The sequence below is a fragment of the Rhineura floridana genome, chromosome 3, assembly GCF_030035675.1.
Source record: "Rhineura floridana isolate rRhiFlo1 chromosome 3, rRhiFlo1.hap2, whole genome shotgun sequence".
Taxonomy (NCBI): domain Eukaryota; kingdom Metazoa; phylum Chordata; class Lepidosauria; order Squamata; family Rhineuridae; genus Rhineura; species Rhineura floridana.
The window spans coordinates 51,637,577-51,655,025 of record NC_084482.1 but is presented as its reverse complement, the minus strand read 5'-3'; the positions used below and the strand labels follow the sequence as shown (position 1 = coordinate 51,655,025).

General features: G+C 47.1%; 1 protein-coding gene across 3 annotated transcripts in view; it reads right to left on the bottom strand.

The window, feature by feature from the left end:
• Positions 1 to 6,304, bottom strand: part of BAHCC1 (BAH domain and coiled-coil containing 1) — a 132,212-nt gene extending 125,908 nt beyond the window's left edge. Inside the window, exon 1 of one of the 3 annotated variants that reach the window (XM_061615746.1) lies at positions 6,183 to 6,304. The gene's annotated coding sequence lies outside the window, so the exon portion shown is untranslated. Of the gene's footprint in view, positions 1 to 4,657; positions 5,190 to 5,545; positions 5,644 to 6,182 lie in introns of those variants that run through there. The other 2 variants (XM_061615745.1, XM_061615744.1) reach the window with 2 other exon arrangements.
• Between the last annotated feature and the right edge of the window lie 11,145 nt (positions 6,305 to 17,449).

Here is a 17,449-nt window from a genome sequence, read left to right as displayed (position 1 = left end):
ACGCGCAAAAGAGGGTGGGGAGCAAATGATTCCGAAGGCAGGCTCGGATGGAGAGGGTGCCCTGCTGGAAGGGAAATCAGGCCTCTCTCCCTCTGCCTTGTTCCCTTTAGGGTTAAACGGGGAGGGCGAAAGGGAGAGCGTAGCTGCGGGTGCTTAACTACTTTTATTGTTGTGTAAAGTTAAGGCCCCCATCTGTGTGTGTGTGAGTGTGTGTGTGTGTGTGAATGAGAGAGAGAGCGAGAGCGCGCCAGATCTCCACTTTCTCAGCCAGAACGCTTCCACCTATACCGCGCGGCGGGACAGCCTATGACCATGTGAAAACCCGGCAACCCCTGCCTTTCAAACCTTGTTTGAGAGCATCAAGAATCCCCTTGCAGAAGGGAGCCCTAAAGAGGCCTTTTTATCGTCTTCGGGTTTTTTTAAGAAGCGCCCCCCCCTCTTTCGCGCTAGGAGACGGTAGCAACGCAAGGCCCTTCCTACCCCCACGGGGGAGAGAGGTGCGGGAGCGGGGAGGCTTCCAGGGACCGAAGAGACTAAGCGAGAAGATCCAAGCGGGCACCTTCCATATCTCTCTCTGCACTGTTGGCTCCTTAAGGATCAATGCAAACCAACTGGATCTTTAGCGGATTGGGTGATGGGACTTAAGGAGGGGCTTTTCCTCCTATAGAGGATTACACACACATATACACCCCTACGCGTAACTTTGAGCAGTGTCTTTTGGACCCTAAAGCACATAAGGGGAGAGTTTGAAACAATGTCTAGAAGCCATCCAAGAGCTCGAACCGTGACTGCTGACATCACATCCCTGTTTTTATTCCTCTGTTCCCCTCCCCCCCCGTTCCACACACCCCCAGCAGCTTTTAACACTCTTAACTTGACGGGTCTCTAATAAAAAACATAGGCGAGGGTTTGTACCGGACTGCTGGAGAAAGAGTAAAAGTCACTGGAACATTCTCTGTGTGTAAGGGAGACAGAGGAGGGCACGCAACAGCAGCTTTGCTCTAAGCAGTGTTCCTAATTTTCTTTTAAAGATCAATACGTTCTAATAGAAAAGACAGGGTTTAATTTTTTTAATGTTATTTTTCTCTCTTGGATTGCGCCGCCCATTTCGATGAGCTTCCCTTCCCCACTCGCGGCTGAACCGTTCGACCAACCCCCTCTCTCCCGCAATGAATACAACTGTTGTTGTAATGTTGTTAAATTGTACCACGTAAATCTCAATTAGGGGGGGATTTTAAAAAAAAGTTTGCATGTTTCTGCTATTTCGAAACTGGAGGCATTATATTAAAGGAGGGGTCTAGTATTTGCAGCTGGCTTCTCCTGTTTTATATCCTGTCTCTCCCCACAAAAGGGTGGACAAGAGTTATCCACAATCTCTGATCCCCCCTCCCTTTAGACTCTAGATAATCAATGAATTAAATATCATCTGTGAAGTATTCCAGAGGAACCAGATTCCATCCAGTGTTCAGGACAGAGAACGGTCATTATTTTATTTTTCGTTCTCCTGCTCAATCCGAGGCCGAGAACATTATCGTTTCATACCCCTCTTTTTAAATCTTCTCCCCAAACGAAGCATTACTGGTCATCCTAGGCTGAACAGTCGATGGGGGGGAAATCCTAAGTCATTGCAAGGTTTGTTGTGTCTTTTAATCAGTGAAAGAGCAAAACCATCTCTCCTTAAGGGATCGAGAAACGTTCTTTTTCCTTTAAATTTCTCAGTTTACCCGAACCTCCTCCCCCTGCTCCCGAAACGGAGCTTCCAGTTTCCTGTTGCAAAGGGGCGGAAAGAAAAAAAAAGGAAAGAAAGAAAGAAAAAGACCCCCCCTCACTCGCCTATCCTAGAAGGGGAGAGAAAAGGAGGCAGGGAAGCTGGTCTGTCCCAGGCTGCCTTTTGTGCTCCCTCCCGGCTCTGCAGACAAAACAAGCCCCTCTCCCCGTCCCTGTCTTCGCCAGCGAGATCATGTGGCGAGAGAACCAAGCAACCAACCCCGCCGGTCTCGACTCCTGCTCCACACAAAGGTTAGAAAGAATCCGAGAAATCTCCCCCTTTCACCCCCACCCCGCTCCCGCTTGGTCGCCTCCTGAAGCTCTGAAGCCGGACCTCGGCCTTTCTTTTAAAATCTATTTTCCCTTGGCAACAGGCAAACAAAGATCCGCCGCGCCTCTTTTGTGTTGACCGGCCAGGGAAGGCACCGGCTCCAAACGCCCAGAGGCCGCCGGGACGCGACTTCAGCGGAGCCTCCGCGCCGGCAGTGGGAAAGAAAGCGGCGCGCAGCCGGCTCGGGGCGAGCGCTCGGCCGGCCATCTTCCCTGCCTCCTTCCTGCGCTGACCCACGCCCTCTTTTATCCGCCTAATCCTCGGGTTGTTTGGGGAGGGGAAGCCGCCTTCTGCTCCGTTGCCCTGGCTCCTCTTCAGCCGAGGAGGACAAGATCCGAATGCACGTTGCGGAGGAGGAAGGCCCGGGCTCTTTGCGGACCCGCGTCCCCCGCCCGCGCCGTTTCTGGAAGGTGTGTTCGTGATATGTGTGTGAGTGCGCGCGCGAGCGTGTGTGTGCGCGCGGACAGGCACACTTTTACCATTCCCCCTCTTGCGTCTAAAAAGTATTCTCTCTCCCTGCCTGCTGCCAGGGATCATTTTTGGGGGTTGCACTGTTGCCAAACAACTGGTGTGTGTGTGTGGGGGGGATATGCTCTTTCTCACAGTTTCTAGGATTAAAAAATAAAGAGAAGTCCGCGTAGAGAGAAAGGGTGACCCCCCCCTTGAAAGCAACCGCCATCGGATTCCCCACCTCTCCGGTGGTGGTTGATGCATTTCACCCAGTAAGACAACCAACGAACGTGGGAGCCGCATGATGTGGGAGCACGCCAGAAAGAGGCGAGGAAAAAACAACGGCAACAACGACACCCGTATTGGCGAGGGCGCGGGGTCTGGGAGCTGCTGGGGCTGGGGCTGGGGCTGGGGCCTCCTTCCTAGAGCACGCCGCCTCAAGCTGCCGTCTTGCCAGGCCGTCCTTTCACTACCTCTTTTGTTAACAGAAAAGTCGATCCCTTAATTAAAAATCGTTAAATAAATCTATCTCCTTACTAGCACAAATATACTTTCTATACCGAATTTGCAAAGACATCGATAGAAACTCGAGCGGCAGGGTCCAAAGTGGTAATTTGATTTGGAGAAGAAATGAAACAAGAAACACACTCGCAAATATATTCACATACGTATCTGTATGTTTCCGTCTCTTCAAAAGTAGAAAGTTAATACTTGCCTTCATGTAGAAACACTCATCTCTGAGAGGATTTTTTGTTACATGCACGGGATCTTTTACCTTTCCTTTTACAGCGCAACCCTGTGCATTTTTACTCACAAGCAAGTCTCACCGTGCTCAATCAGGCTTCCTCCCCGAGTGGATGGGCACAGGATTGCAGCACCAGGCTGCACTCTTATGAGAGAGTAAGCCTTATTGAACGCAATAGAGACTACTTCTGAGTAAACATGCATCGGATTGCTCTGTCAATTACTCTTCCGTTCTAGCGGGAAACAAAGCGAGGCCCAAACAAAGCAGATGGGGGAAACCGAGTCTAAAAACAGGTTTGAAAAGAATACTGCGTCTGGGATGGTAGCAATTGGGAAGCGGGTTTTTTAACTAAAAAATATTTTTGCGGGCAATTCAAGATTGGAGATTTTATTATACAAAGGAGGAAGCGACAGCGGGCGATTTGCGTTTCGATTCAAAGGTAAATCTCCAATCTTCCATGCGAGGGGCGGCAAACTCTCCAGCATCTGGATGGCAATTCTGCTCTTGTCTCTTCCGCTATAACTTGGAGGCACCCCGAGTTTTGATCTAGGGATTTGTTCTTTAGAGTGTTGGTACTATTCAAAGCAAAACGCCTCGGTTATTAAATCTTTAATAAGGACCCCCTAGAAATGAGGGATAGTTCTATGCAGGGGAAACACGGGGGAGGGCGAAGAAATGTACCTTTGAGTGCAGCCTGCAAGATTGTGTGCAGAACCTGTCAGCAGCCCGATTTCAAATGTATTTTAAGATAAAGGAGGTGATACCGCGGTGAGGAACCCACTCGGTTTTCTAAGAGAAGGTTGTACGAAGCCCCATTTCTTCTCCTTTAGGGGGGGATTTAAATGGAGAGAGGCGTATGGGTGCATACACACACATATCACACACATATTCTTTTTCCTTATCTAAACACAATGCTGTAACGTGGGGGCAATAAATGGCACTCTTCCTCAGTGAATAAAGTTTCCTTGCGGTATTAAAGTAATACAGAGCAAACTGCATTTTGAAGGGAGGGAAGGAGGGACGTTGTGTGATTTAAAAAAAATTTTTGGTTGGGTGTGTGCGTGTGTGTGAAGGTTTCGAAGGAGAATTTGCAAGACGCTTCTTGAGTTACAAAATGGGGGATAGATATACAAGCGGCACCAGGGCCGGGCGAGGTGGAATGCTAGGCGCTGTGCTACTGGGGGTCGAGGAAAGAAGAGGGCAGTTTTCTCGTTTTAGAATTAAATCTCCATTACTGTGGCAGTTAATGGGAAGGAAAACAGGAGAAGACGATGTGTTTTTTAAAAAAGAGAGAGATGGTGTGTGTGAGAGAGAGTTCACAAATACAAACAATGAGAGCAAATCGAGACAAAACAATTACTTACAGATCGCTGCTTTCCTGGGTCAAAGTTCTGTTTAACAAACCACAGGAACAAAAAAAAATCCACTTCACTGCAAAAAAGGGGGGACAGTGGAGATATCCAAGTCGTGGATTGGAAAACGCCTATATTAGAATACAGGTGACTCCCCCCCGCTCCCCTTTCTTTCTCTGTCTCTAGAAAGCGGAAACTGGAGATGGTTTTTGCATGTGTGCGCCTAAGATCCCAGATATCCCCCCCCCACCGCCGCCGAGGCGTTTTGAGGATTTGCTTTTACGACGGCGGCGGCGCAGTCCTTCTCGCCGTTGTTATGAATTTAGTATTTAGTCGGTAGTATTTTGCTCCGGCTCCAAGGTCCCCCTACCTGCCCGCGTGGAGTAAATCCATTCAATTAGGGCACCAAGACGGAGCTGGAGGCTCTATAATCTCAAATTTATGGCCGGATGACGTGCCTCTCTCTCCCACAATGGAGACCAGTGACATTAAACAGAAAATTGATGAGAGAGAAGCGAAATCTAATCTCTTTTCCCCACTTCTTCCACGCCATTGCTGCTGCTGCTCGCTTGCCTTTTTTCCATGGTTTGGGGAGAGAAAGGCGAGGGGGGGGGCGGTGGTGGTGAGAGAGGGTTTTCTTGTTGTTGGTTGCGGTGGTGGGTGTGAGAAGGCGGGCGGGCGGGAGCGGTACAATTTTAGTCTCCGGAGGCAAATATGATCTGAACCATTTATTCATTACCCTCTCGCGATCCCTGTACAATTGAGGGATGTGTTAGGGGAGCCAGGGGTTTGCCTTGGTTTGCGAATCTCCCTCGCCCCACTTCTCTCCCACCCACCCCTTTTTAATTTTAATTTCTTTTATTATTTTTTTAATCCGTGCCTTGGGCTTGAGGGACTTACCTGATTGGGCTTGTGCTTTTTAGTGCAGAGTTGCATTCTCTTCCCGGCCCAAGATATATGGTCGGAACCGCCTGCTTTTCGGAAGTGGGGGGGGGAGGCGAGAGGACACACACACACAATAGCTCCGCAGCTGTACCACGTTGGGTGGGTGGGTAGGGGGGGGCGATAGAAAACATTCATGTGCAAAATGGGAAGTTGTGAGTTCTGCTTTTCAAGCTGACTACATTCCGCTTGTGTTATAGATAGAAGCTATCTCGCTCTTCGACACACACGCACGCACACACCACAGAGAGAGAGAGGCGGAGGGAGAGCGAGAGGGGGGAGGGGAAAAAGCCCTCGCAGGATCCCTCGGAATAAAGACAAAGTAACGTCCCTGTTGCAGCGGCAGACGCCAGCCCGGGGAGGGCGAAGCGCGCGGAGGAAATCCCAGCACCTCCACGTTCCAAACAAGAGAGGGAAACTGGGATTTGCCGTTCTCCGGCTACTTCTTGAAAGCGTGTATGTTGCACGGAGTCAGCCTATCGACTCTACGGACTTCCAACGCGGAGAATCTCCCGCGGACAGTCCGAGGCACCTCGGCTCAACAGAATCCCTCCCCGAAGTTTAAACCACATCAGACACGCGGCAAGAGCTTTACCATGTACTTTCAAGTTTCTTTCTGTCGTTCCTTCGCCCCCACCCGTCCATATCAGCGTCCTCGTCTGGGACCAGTTTACAACTCCGCGGCTGTTAACCGTGCCTCAGACATAACCCATGCCCTGATGGAGCTGGATCCTGCCTTTTCCGGGAGTTTGCGTTTTCTTAAAAGGGGGCCGCTGGGAGCTCCCAAATGGCTCCTCCTGGGTCTCTTTTGTCTGTTTACGCCTGGAAGGTCATTGACATCACAAGGGCTGGGGAGGCAACCGCCACAGGAGCCGTCCCAGCCTCACAAATGCCCCTCCTGCTTTCTGTCTTATCCCCCTCTCCCCATAAATGCACACACATTTCGGTTTCGTCTGAAGGGAACATTTCGGTTTCGTCTGAAGTCTGTATATTTGCCATAGCTCCTTATGACCCATGCAGATCCGTCCTCCTTTACTCTGCTAGATAGCATAGGCCCAAAAGCGAGGCAGTATCTGTAAAATGGATCCTTGCCCATGCAGGAGAATATGCCTTGGGATCACCTTTCTCAGTTTTGCTTCTACAAAAAAGCAGCCATAGAGTGACAGACACCTTTCCCTGCTTCTGCAAAATCCACATGGCCACACAAAATGCAAGGTCATTTTGCTACATTTTCCCAGCACTGGGAGACAAGGCCTCAGTCTCCACAGCCTGTAAGGAGCAAGGGAATACCCATTATGTTGCAAGCTATAGGGCAGGTGTGCGGAGCTGTTGACCCTCCAGATGTTGTTGAACTACACCTCCCATCATTTCTGGCCTTTTGGCTATGCTTTCTGGGGCTGATGGAAGTTGTAGTTCAGCAACCTCTGAGGGCCAAAAGTTCCTCACTCCTGCTCTAGGGAAATGTAAAAGGAGCTCAGCGGAGAAGCATCCTGTAGAATACATCTACATTTGGGAATCCAATTTGGCTATGGTCTTCCTCTAGTGCCCACAGCAGGGGTGTTGTTGGGAGATGGCCGAGGATGGCCAAGTCCCTGGATCTTTTGCACTAGGCTATGGATTTCCTCCCTCCCCCCCTTCAAAGCTATTGTAAAAAAAAAATTCTTACAGCAGGGGTAAGGCACCATTTTCTGCCTGAGGGCCATATTCTCTTTTTGGCAACCTTCCAAGGGCCACATGCCAGTGGTGGGCAGGGCTACAGGGAAAAGCTGGGGGAGCGATGGTTTTACCTTAAGTAGGCTAGTTTCTACACACACTTGCACACTCCTCTCTATCCACCATCTGGGCAAGGAAGAGGCATGATCAGAATTCAAGGACACATGCCAGCCAGGTAAAAACACTCAGGGTATGAAGCAGGGCCAGTGAGGGGTGTGGCCTGTGGAGCATTCCAAAGGTCAGACAGAGAGACCTGGAGGGGGGCATTTGGCCCCTGGGCATAAGGTTTCCCACCCCTGGCTACAGGGATGCTGGGTGCGTTGCAGAGGGCTGTGCTGGTGAGACCCCAGCCCCCAGACATTTTGATTTGCTGTGAGGCAAATGTGCATCCCAAATCTTTTGTGTGCCTAGCAATGTCCCTGGCGCATACAAAAAGTTGGTTCATCCATCCCTATATCTGCTGGATGTTCAGGCTGTTCTTATGCCTGAGGGTGGTTGATCCCTCTCAGCCCATCTATCTTACTTTCTTCTTTCCCTTTACCATCAGCAGCAGCCAGGACTTTGGTGGCTAGCACCTTTCCCTCGCAAGACACAGATATGGATGGGAGAATGGAATGGTGCACACATGCAGCTGCATACCAATCAGGTTAGCCAAGCTTTGCAGTTGGAAGTTCTACGTCGCACATCTGGAAACATTTACCACAATAGCTCAGGCAACCAATGCAATTCTACATGCACTTTTTTGGACTGCAAACTACAAACCTTTCTTGGCAGCAGCCTGATCTTGTGGCAGGGAGTGCTACCAACCTCATATAGGCACGTAGCCAGCAGAAATATTTTCCAAAGTGAAATGTGCCACTTTTAAACTAAAACTCATCTGAACCTGTGGGCTTCAATGGGTCAGTCAGGAGTTCCATAAAAGCCAGGCTGAAGTGTCGTGCCAAGTTGAGACCCAGTGCCTGCAGGAAGAAGGAGAACATCGCCACCCAGGGAAGGAGAGCCTGCTGTTGCTGCTGCTGTTGGAACACCACCTCCACCACCCTTCCCAGTGGGACTGCTGCCTGGCAGACGTGCCTCCTGCAGGACCAGGTCCCAGGTACCCAGCCAGTTGTGACTAATTTCCATCATCTGTCCCTCTTTGGAGGGATACATAAGCTGGCTGGCTGAGGTGGCCTGGGAGACCCAGTGCCTGCAGGAAGAAGGAGAACATCGCCACCCAGGGAAGGAGGGCCTGCTGTTGCTGCTGCTGTTGGAACACCACCTCCACCACCCTTCCCAGTGGGACTGCTGCCTGGCAGATGTGCCTCCTGCAGGACCAGGTCCCAGGTACCCAGCCAGCTGTGACTAATTTCCATCACCTGTCCCTCTTTGGAGGGATACATAAGCTGGCTGGCTGAGGTGGCCTGGGTTTTTGTCTTTTGTTTTGTTTTTGTTTTGCTGCTTTTTTTTTCTTTTTTCTTTTGGGTGCCATTGGTTTTAGCTATGGGTGGGTTTGGTTTCATTTTATATTGTAGTTCTTGGGTTTTTATGTAGTTTGTATGTTGTATTTTACTTTATCTTGTACGCCGCCTAGAGTGGCCGCTTGTGCGGCCAGATAGGCGGCCTAGAAATAAAATTTATTATTTATTATTATTAAGTTGTTTTTTACTAGCACTGCAACATTCTAGTCAAGCTGCTTTGGAATGAATTTTCAAGACTGCAGTCACAAAGGCAACTGGTTGCTGTGGAAGGCAATATTAAATGATCATCGCCATGTATGTGTCTCCATGTGTATGACCAAAGATCCTCATAATCTACATCATCCCCTGAGATGTAAGACTTTCTGCTGCTGAGTATAACCTAGCCTTGTGATTGTGCAATGGACAGGGATTGTCAAACCCAGCCTCTAGGTCGGAGGTGGCAAACTTGTGGTCCTTCAGATGTTGCTGGACTACAGCTTCCATCATCCCTGACCATTGGTCATGTTGGCTGGGGCTAATGGAAGTTGGAGTCCAACAACATCTAGTTGGCGACACAGGATCCCCATTCATACTTTAGATACTTTTTGTGAATAATATTTATGCACAATGACCCTTCAGGCTGGAATCAGACTTCAGCCTTGTTTTCCTACTTTTCTAACATTTTGTGTGTCTTGTTTCCTGGACCTTGTCTTGCTCTTCTCTCTTAACACCATGCCTACCTTGAAGGACACCAGTTCTCCCCCTTGCTTTTCACGCCCTGTCTTGTGCCTGCTCTCATTCAGAGTTGCAAGGATTAGTAAAAATACTATTCTAGATGTCTCAAGACCTGTGGTTTGAATTCCACTGTGACGGGATCAGACTTGGCCATTCCATTGCCTGCCCCACAGGGACCAATCGTGTCTCATCTCCTTTGGTTGTTTATCATCACCCATCGTAAAGGTGTCAGTATGAGTACATTGCAATCCTCTTAGACAGCTTAGATCTTCATATATGGGAAGCTTAGTTTCATGTAGGCTTAATTTCTGAAACAGGAGGCGCCAGGGCTCATTTCCCATGACCTCTCCCTATATTGAAGCCAGGCAGATGGGAGAGAAGATGGTCTGTACATGCCCAGAAACACTTTCTCTTCACATATCCCTAGGCTCAGCAATTACATTTGAATCAGATTCTGGAGCTGAGCCCTGGAGAGCAGTGCATATTTGGATTTTTGGATTGTCTGGCTTCAATGTTTGAAATCATCATGTTGGTCTGTACAACTTGTGACCTACTAGCCCCATTGTGCCACCCATGAGCCATGAATGGTGGCAGCCCACCCCCTAGCGTTCTTGCCTGTCTAGACTTGCACAAAGGGAGGTTGCCAAGCATTTGGCAGGCCCTAATACATAGCTAACACATAGCTCCTGGCTTGGAAGGTCTCACATCATATAGTCCAGGCTTTAGCAGAGGTTATTAATGTGTTTTCTCCCTAGTTTTTAACCTGCGTTTATGATTTACTTATTGAATTTATATCTCACCTTTCCTCCCAAAGGAGCCCAGGATGGCAGTGAAATGTCTGTCTGTATTATTATCCACCTTCCTTCTCTGCCGCCATTTCAGCTGACCTCATAAGCCTCCCATGGAGGCAAAGCAGGAACGTTCAGATCGATTTTGTAGCTGAGGGCCAGAGAGACTATCCTCAGAACATGAAGGGGGACTCCACTGCAGTAAAGAGAAATGCCCCAGACTACCTCACTTGTGAACTACAGCTTGAATATTGTATCCACATAGGAGTGTGGGTAGTTAATTGCATTCGGAATTGCCCTCTGCACTCAGGTTAGTCATCTGGGCCAAGAAAGGTGAAGAGTCTAAGTAATGTCCTATTGCCTGCCTACATATGGATAATGCCAACATGCCTTTTTGCCCATCTTTCTTTGGAGTGATGCTCTCTGTTAGCTTTGGGTAAGGGGTGATTCCAAATACCTTTCAAATGTTCCTCAAAGTGGAGGACATCTGCTTTGTCTCCTGTCCACGCCCCCTTTTAAAAAAAAAAGTTTTTCTGAATTACTTAACACCCACAAACCCTTGCCTCTGGGTAGTTAGGTTTGACCTCTCAAGATTGCCCTTTTTGATGGCCAATTTTAGACTCTGTATGGTCTACACCAGCCTTTCCCAACCAGTGTGCCTCCAGATGTTGTTGGACCACAACTCCCATCTTCCTGACCATTGGCAATGCTGGCTGAGGCTGATGGGAGTTGTGGTGCAACAACATCTGGAAGCACACTGGTTGGGAAAGGCTGGTCTACACACTTCAAAGCTCAAGTGTGGAGGCTGGCATCTTAACTTCAGTTTAAGCTAGACCAAATTGATGCTATTCTCTGTCAGGTTTTACTTAAATGGCTTTTAAGTTCCCCATCTGTTTATGTTTAGTCTAGATGTGTCCTAAATTAACCTAGATATGCCTAAAGTTGCTGCTGGGATAAAGAAATGAACCTAGATCTAGATCTGACATCTGAAGCCACAGACAATGGAAATGTCATGCCATTCTACATCAGAGCCAAACACATAGGAAGACACTCTTGTATGGGTATTTACAGAGAAGCATCTGATGCAGGAACTTTAGAAGGGCTCAGAAAGTGTTTGGGTAGCATGGAGTGGAGTAGAGGAACTAGAAGATTTTGAAATCTTTTACAGGTTAATTATTGCATTTTGTTTAAAAACTGGTAGAATATGATCCTTTAGCCTCTGATCAAACTGATAACTGGAAACTCCATTGTTTTGGAAGTCAGAAAATGCCTTTGAGTGCTTGTTTGCCTTTCTCACAAATGTGACTAGCAACTTGCCTTTAATTAAAAAAATAAAACCAGATTTTTTATCAATAATCAATGTTATTAATCAGATGTCATCTTGGGTTATGCATGTCTGGAATACACATAGGTTTGATTATAAACTGGTTTACCCTCAAATGGTTTTAAATGGCTTAGCTAATTTAGCTGACAAGTATATAATTTTTTAAGGACATCTGTGTTGTACAAAGGTCATTGTTAGTAAAGAAGAGTACATATTTAAACACTAAGACAGGCAGATGTATCTTGTCTTTTCCTTCTCAGAAACAAGTGCCAATCACAAGTATGCAAGGAACTGGAGCTGCTGGGAAATTTTTACTTTTTAACTGCATTTGAGGGTGGGAGTTTGGGACATATTTGGGGCCTCTGGTTAAACTTACCCAGATAACTGAAATGGGACCTCCTCCCCCAACAAAAGGGCCAAAAGGACAGATGCCATTCCCGAGGTCCCTAGGCCTGGTGGATACCCTGTATCACACATCCAAATGCCCCTATAACGACTGCACTCCTCCTAGTGCAATCATGCCCTCCCAATACCTGGATAAAGTGCTGGGACATAAATGCCTCCATGTCTGCTGTTCCACTCCCATGTATGAACTGAGTCCTCCCTGCTTCCTCTGTTCCTGCATAACTCAGACGGGCAATGGGGCTGGCATGCAGGGCCGGCGTAACACAGTAAGCAAAGTAAGCATGGCAGGAGGGTGCAACACTTGAGAGGCACCAGAGGTGCCCCTAAGCCCAGAAACTTTTTAAAAAACACCTGGAAAAATTAATAATAAATTACTAACATTTGAATTGAAAAATGAACACAAAAAATTATAAAAGGTAAGGGCGCCAATTTATAATTTGCAGGGGGGCACCAAACACACCAGCGCCGGCCCTGCTGGCATGAAAGGCCTGATCCACACTGGGAGGGACATAGCCAGCCCAGAGGCTCTAGTCCTTGTCATGTGCAAGATGGCATCTTTAGAGATATTCTGGGAACTAGAGGCCACCAAGCCAGAAGCCTGATTCAGAATTAATCCAGGAGATCCAGATTAATGTCCATACATCCAGCTGACATCCAGGTAATTCATTTGGTTTTCTTGGATTAATTCTGGTTAGAATTGGGGGATATCTGCCCATCCCATATCTGCCCGTGCCCAAGGAATCAAGTGTAAGGGTTTGTTAGTGAAAGTGTGGGGTATGGGTCTCTGCTCCTTATGCTCTTAAATGCTAGTGGTTCAGACATCCCTGATGAGCTACAACAGGGGTAGGGAACCTATGGTCCTCCAGATGTTGATGGACTAAAACTCTCATCATTCCTGACCATTTGCCATGGGGATGGGCTGATGGGAACTGGAGTATAACAACATATGGAGGGCCATAGGTTCCCTATTCCCCTGGAAGTCTGTTGGCCAGTTTATTGTGCCCAAGAAGCCCATCGTCTAGTAAGCTTCCCACTCTTCAGACTCCCCTCAGCTTCACCCAGAAAGTCTTTGAGTTTATGACTAAGAAATTAAATGCTTCTTTCTGTAGTAGTTTAGGAAAGGTGAGGGTGGCAGCAACCAGATGAGAGTAACCGTGTCAGTTCAGCAGCACTCCAGTGTGGGTCTTGAATGGTGGACCTAAGAAATGGCAGGTCTGAATCTAGCCAGGGGGCCACCAGCTAGTTCTAGCCAAAAGAAAGAATGTCATGGAGACCAACCACACCAGTCAAGGAAGCCTCCTTGCATCACGGGAGGGGAACCTGTGGCCCTCCAAATATTGCTGGACTACAACTCCCATTAGCCTGACCATTGGCCATGCTGGCTGGGACTATTAGGCACTGGAGTCCAACAGCATCTGGAGGTCCACAGGTTCCTTCCACCCTGCTGTACCATTTACACCAAGTACTTAAATGGAGATCTTTCTTCGGGTGCCTTGTGCCATCCTTGGTGCAGTGGAAAGGGCGTACTCAGTGGTGACACCTGACTGTGAAATGCCTCATTTTGATTCCACGTAAAGACCTTCCTCTCCTTTCCCCTCCCATCCCCAGGCTTTTTAATTCTCTGTATATTGCTTTTATGCTCCTTGTTTGCAATTCTGCTGGCTGCTCGTTTATATTGTTTTTGTTCTTGTTTTAATCTTTGTTGTTTTCATTTGCTGTCTTGTAAATGTTAATTTTTTGTTAAGGTGCCCTGCTGGATCTAGGAACCTGTTGAAGGCCAGGATGTAAACTTACCAACCAACCAAATAAATGAATACTTTTATGCCACAGCAAGTTAGCAATGTAAATCTTTCTTTCACCTTATTGTGTAGAATATCATTGGCAATTTGATTTTATTAATAATATCTTTATTTGCACATTTTATTAATTATTTTAAAAACAACAACTACTACAACACATAACTATGGTGAGTGAACCTTGTTAGAAAGGTATGCTGGAACTAAATGGAGTAAATAGACAGATTGGGAACTGCTGATAGATCACAGAAGCAGCGCAGATGGGAGGAGCTGTGAAAAAGATGGCAAAGCAAGGCTGGGGGAAAACCCTCTCAAGGATACACAGGAAGAGGAAGTGATTATGTACCTTGATGGTGGCTCCAGTACTGGAAGCCAAAGGTGGAAAACCTGGCCGTGCCCTTCACTTCTTTTTGCTCTTTCACAACCTGAGTTGTGGAAGTAGAACACATGCTTCAGACACTAAGGCGATACATTTAAATATGCCTGGTTTGCATGGCGCATTTCGGTTACAAACTTTGTATGTTGTGGTTATAGGTGATTTTTTGGGTGCACGTGTATGGGGTGGGGCATTAGCAAAAGCACATAGCCCTGTGGTAACAGCTAAGTTGATCTCTAGGCAATGATACTTAGTAGGCATTAACCTGTTTTTTAATTAAAGCGACACCCCTGTTTTCTCACTGAGCTGAAGCCCTGCATGTATAACAGGATGCAATACTATCCTCAGGGTAGAAATCTATCCTGTGTTTGTGGAAGACTGATAAGGATGAACACCCAATGAGTGTAAGCAATGGTATTTTGACCCAAAGACTTTGTAGACCCCCCCAATTGTTTTGATAGAAGCTTTTGATCTCATGGTTGCATATATTCTTTCCCGTACATTTACGTCACTGGGAGCGACTGCTGGAGTCAGGGCTGCTTTGCCCTACATAGCTCTTCCTCACCACCACCATCACTGACCTTTGCTGAACCTATCCCCCCTCCTTCTCTGTCCAGCCTGGGTCTTCTTCAGCTTTCAATGATCCTTGTCAAAAGATGGGAATTCTGCAAAAATCCATACTTTGCAAACTGACAGAACTTTCATTGGGAGGCTTTAGAGTCTTAGACAAATCACACTCCCATTGCTTCAATTCCCCATGTGTAAAACTGGGGGAAAATGAAGACCTACTTCAAAGAGTATTTTAAGGAGAAAGGATAAGAAGGACTGAAAAGCCCCTGAAGCACCAAGCCTGCAGGTTCTATGCATGCTTACTTCTGAGTTTCTATGCATGCTTACTTCTTAGTAAGCATGCCTAGGATTGTGCCATAAAAGAAGTATGGCTATATGCATTAAGAGAGCAATTCTAGGGTGCTGGTGGGAGAGTCCGTGATAGAAAAAGTGATGCTTTCTAAGCCCTGTGCCTTGAGCCAGCCAGGGGGGAAGGGAAGGTGTTGGGGCAGGTTTTCTCTCTCTCTCTCTCTCTCTCTCACACTCACACACACTCACACACTCACACACTCACACACACTCACACACACACACACACACACACACACACTCACACACACACACACACTCACACACACACACACACACACACACACATTCTGCCATTGACATGAATGGAAGGGATCATAAGTTCCACCAGCTTTGTGGCTGGTGTACTATTTTGTCTTTTTATGAGAATGGGTTTGGGTTTGACAGATCCATTGCCTCCCCAAAGCCATCCTAACATGCCCTGGGAACACTTATTGCATTAGTGATACAGAGTGAGAGTGGTGGGGATTTCCACTGCCACATTGGGGAGACCTCTCTCTGCCCATGTGCCTCTCATTCTGTCCACGCTCTCCCTCTGCCACCTGGAGAGAGGGGGGTCTGCAGCATCCTCACATTCCTAAAGCCTTTCAGCTGCTCTCCCAGGACTCATAGGATTGCTCCCTTAAGCACATTGACTACAAAGCTTAGTGCACTAAAACTGAAGGGGCTTGCTCCCATTTGCTTCCATTGTTTAGCACTGGGATGCTCAAGTATTAGAGAAATTATTCAGAAAGTTAGCAGTGACAATGGCTGCACTCGTCCTGTACACTCAGTCTGACTGGAAAATTTGAAATGTGTTTTTAAATCATACCTGTTTCATTTCTGTGTGATCATCAGTACTTTTGGTATTGTTTGTGACAGTAGGATGATCCTTCTCACAATACCTAAGCAGGGAAGATCTTGCCCCCATTTTACAGATGACATGGGAAGGCTAGAGCAACTTGCCCTGTGTAACAAAGTGGAGTCTGCAACAAAGTGAGGGGGAGTAATCTGCCTTTCTGTGCATGTATCCCAAACCACTGGCCTATCTTTGTGCTAGGCTTCCTGATTAAGCATTTCCTGCTGACATGCATACACATAGATTTTGGCATTGTCTGTGATTTTTGTTTTGGAACAAGGGCTGTGGCCCTGAGTGGGGCGAAGAAAAAGAACCAACTTAACTCCTATTAGCCACTGCCATTGTATCAGATGTGTTAATAATCGGGTTTGCTAATGCAATTGCTACCACGATGTGAAAATCCAACTGGAAAATGTATTAGAGCAATTATCCCTCTTACTACCTCAGCCTGGTGTAGCATTAATATTCAATTTTGATGTGGAAGTCCTATTATGTTAATGACTTTTGTGACAAAAGTCTTTAATGTAAGACTTTTTTTAACGGCACGGCATTAGCTGGGTTGAATACCAACGTGACGTCGGGTAAGTCTAACAAGATAAAACAGAAACTTGCCACCACTGCACTGTGCAGTTCCTTAACATATTTCAAGTGTGTTAGTGAGAGCTGCCATTACCTCACTACAATGGGGAATGATATACACTACAAAGTCAATAATTCGACAAGACCAATCCTTGTCTAGTGAGAGCTCCAGTTCCTCAAAACCAGAGCCTGTTATTAGAATCTCAAATAAAAGCCTGTGGCAAAGGCAGGTTGCTGCAGCTCTATGATTATAGAAATAGCCCGTCCAGATGTCCTAGAGGGCTGTTTAATTTGGTGTCCCTTGGAGCAAAGCTTACAAACTGTCCCTCATTACAAGGCATATCACTCAGGTTTTTTTAAAACCCAAATTTCCGAATGTCCTGCTTTAAGTGTGCTGTGTGGTGCTTTAAATTACAGGTGTTCAAAAAAGCTGAATCAGGAAAGGAAGGCATAGATAGGAAACTGGAGATTGCTCTGAAGCACTCTGCATTGCGTTGGCACACCAGCTGTGTACAGCTAATGCACATTAGGGATCAAATCTGGCAAATGGAACTTGGCCACTCCTGGGTATATTGATCTCATTCTTTTTTAGAAATAGCTGCTAGGTAGGATAAGGGTGAGATTATGACTATGGGGCTGGGTGCCATTGCCCTACCTGAAACATGGAAGAGCAAGCTCCTGAAGAATGAACAGAAGGCTTTTTAATGGGATTAAAATAATGGCTGTTCAAGTGTGATGTGGTCCTCCCTAGAGAGTCAAGGACAGTTGGGAACGCCTCTCTAACTTCCCTGAGTCTATAGTTAATGGAACATGGAGGCAGCCTGCTAATACCCCTTCCCAAATTTGCCCAGTACAGGAGGCTCTGAGGACCACCCTATTTAATGCTGGTGAGGAACATCTCCTCCTATAGTCTTCTTGGAGACTGCTGTTAGTCATGTTTGCCTTTTGGCC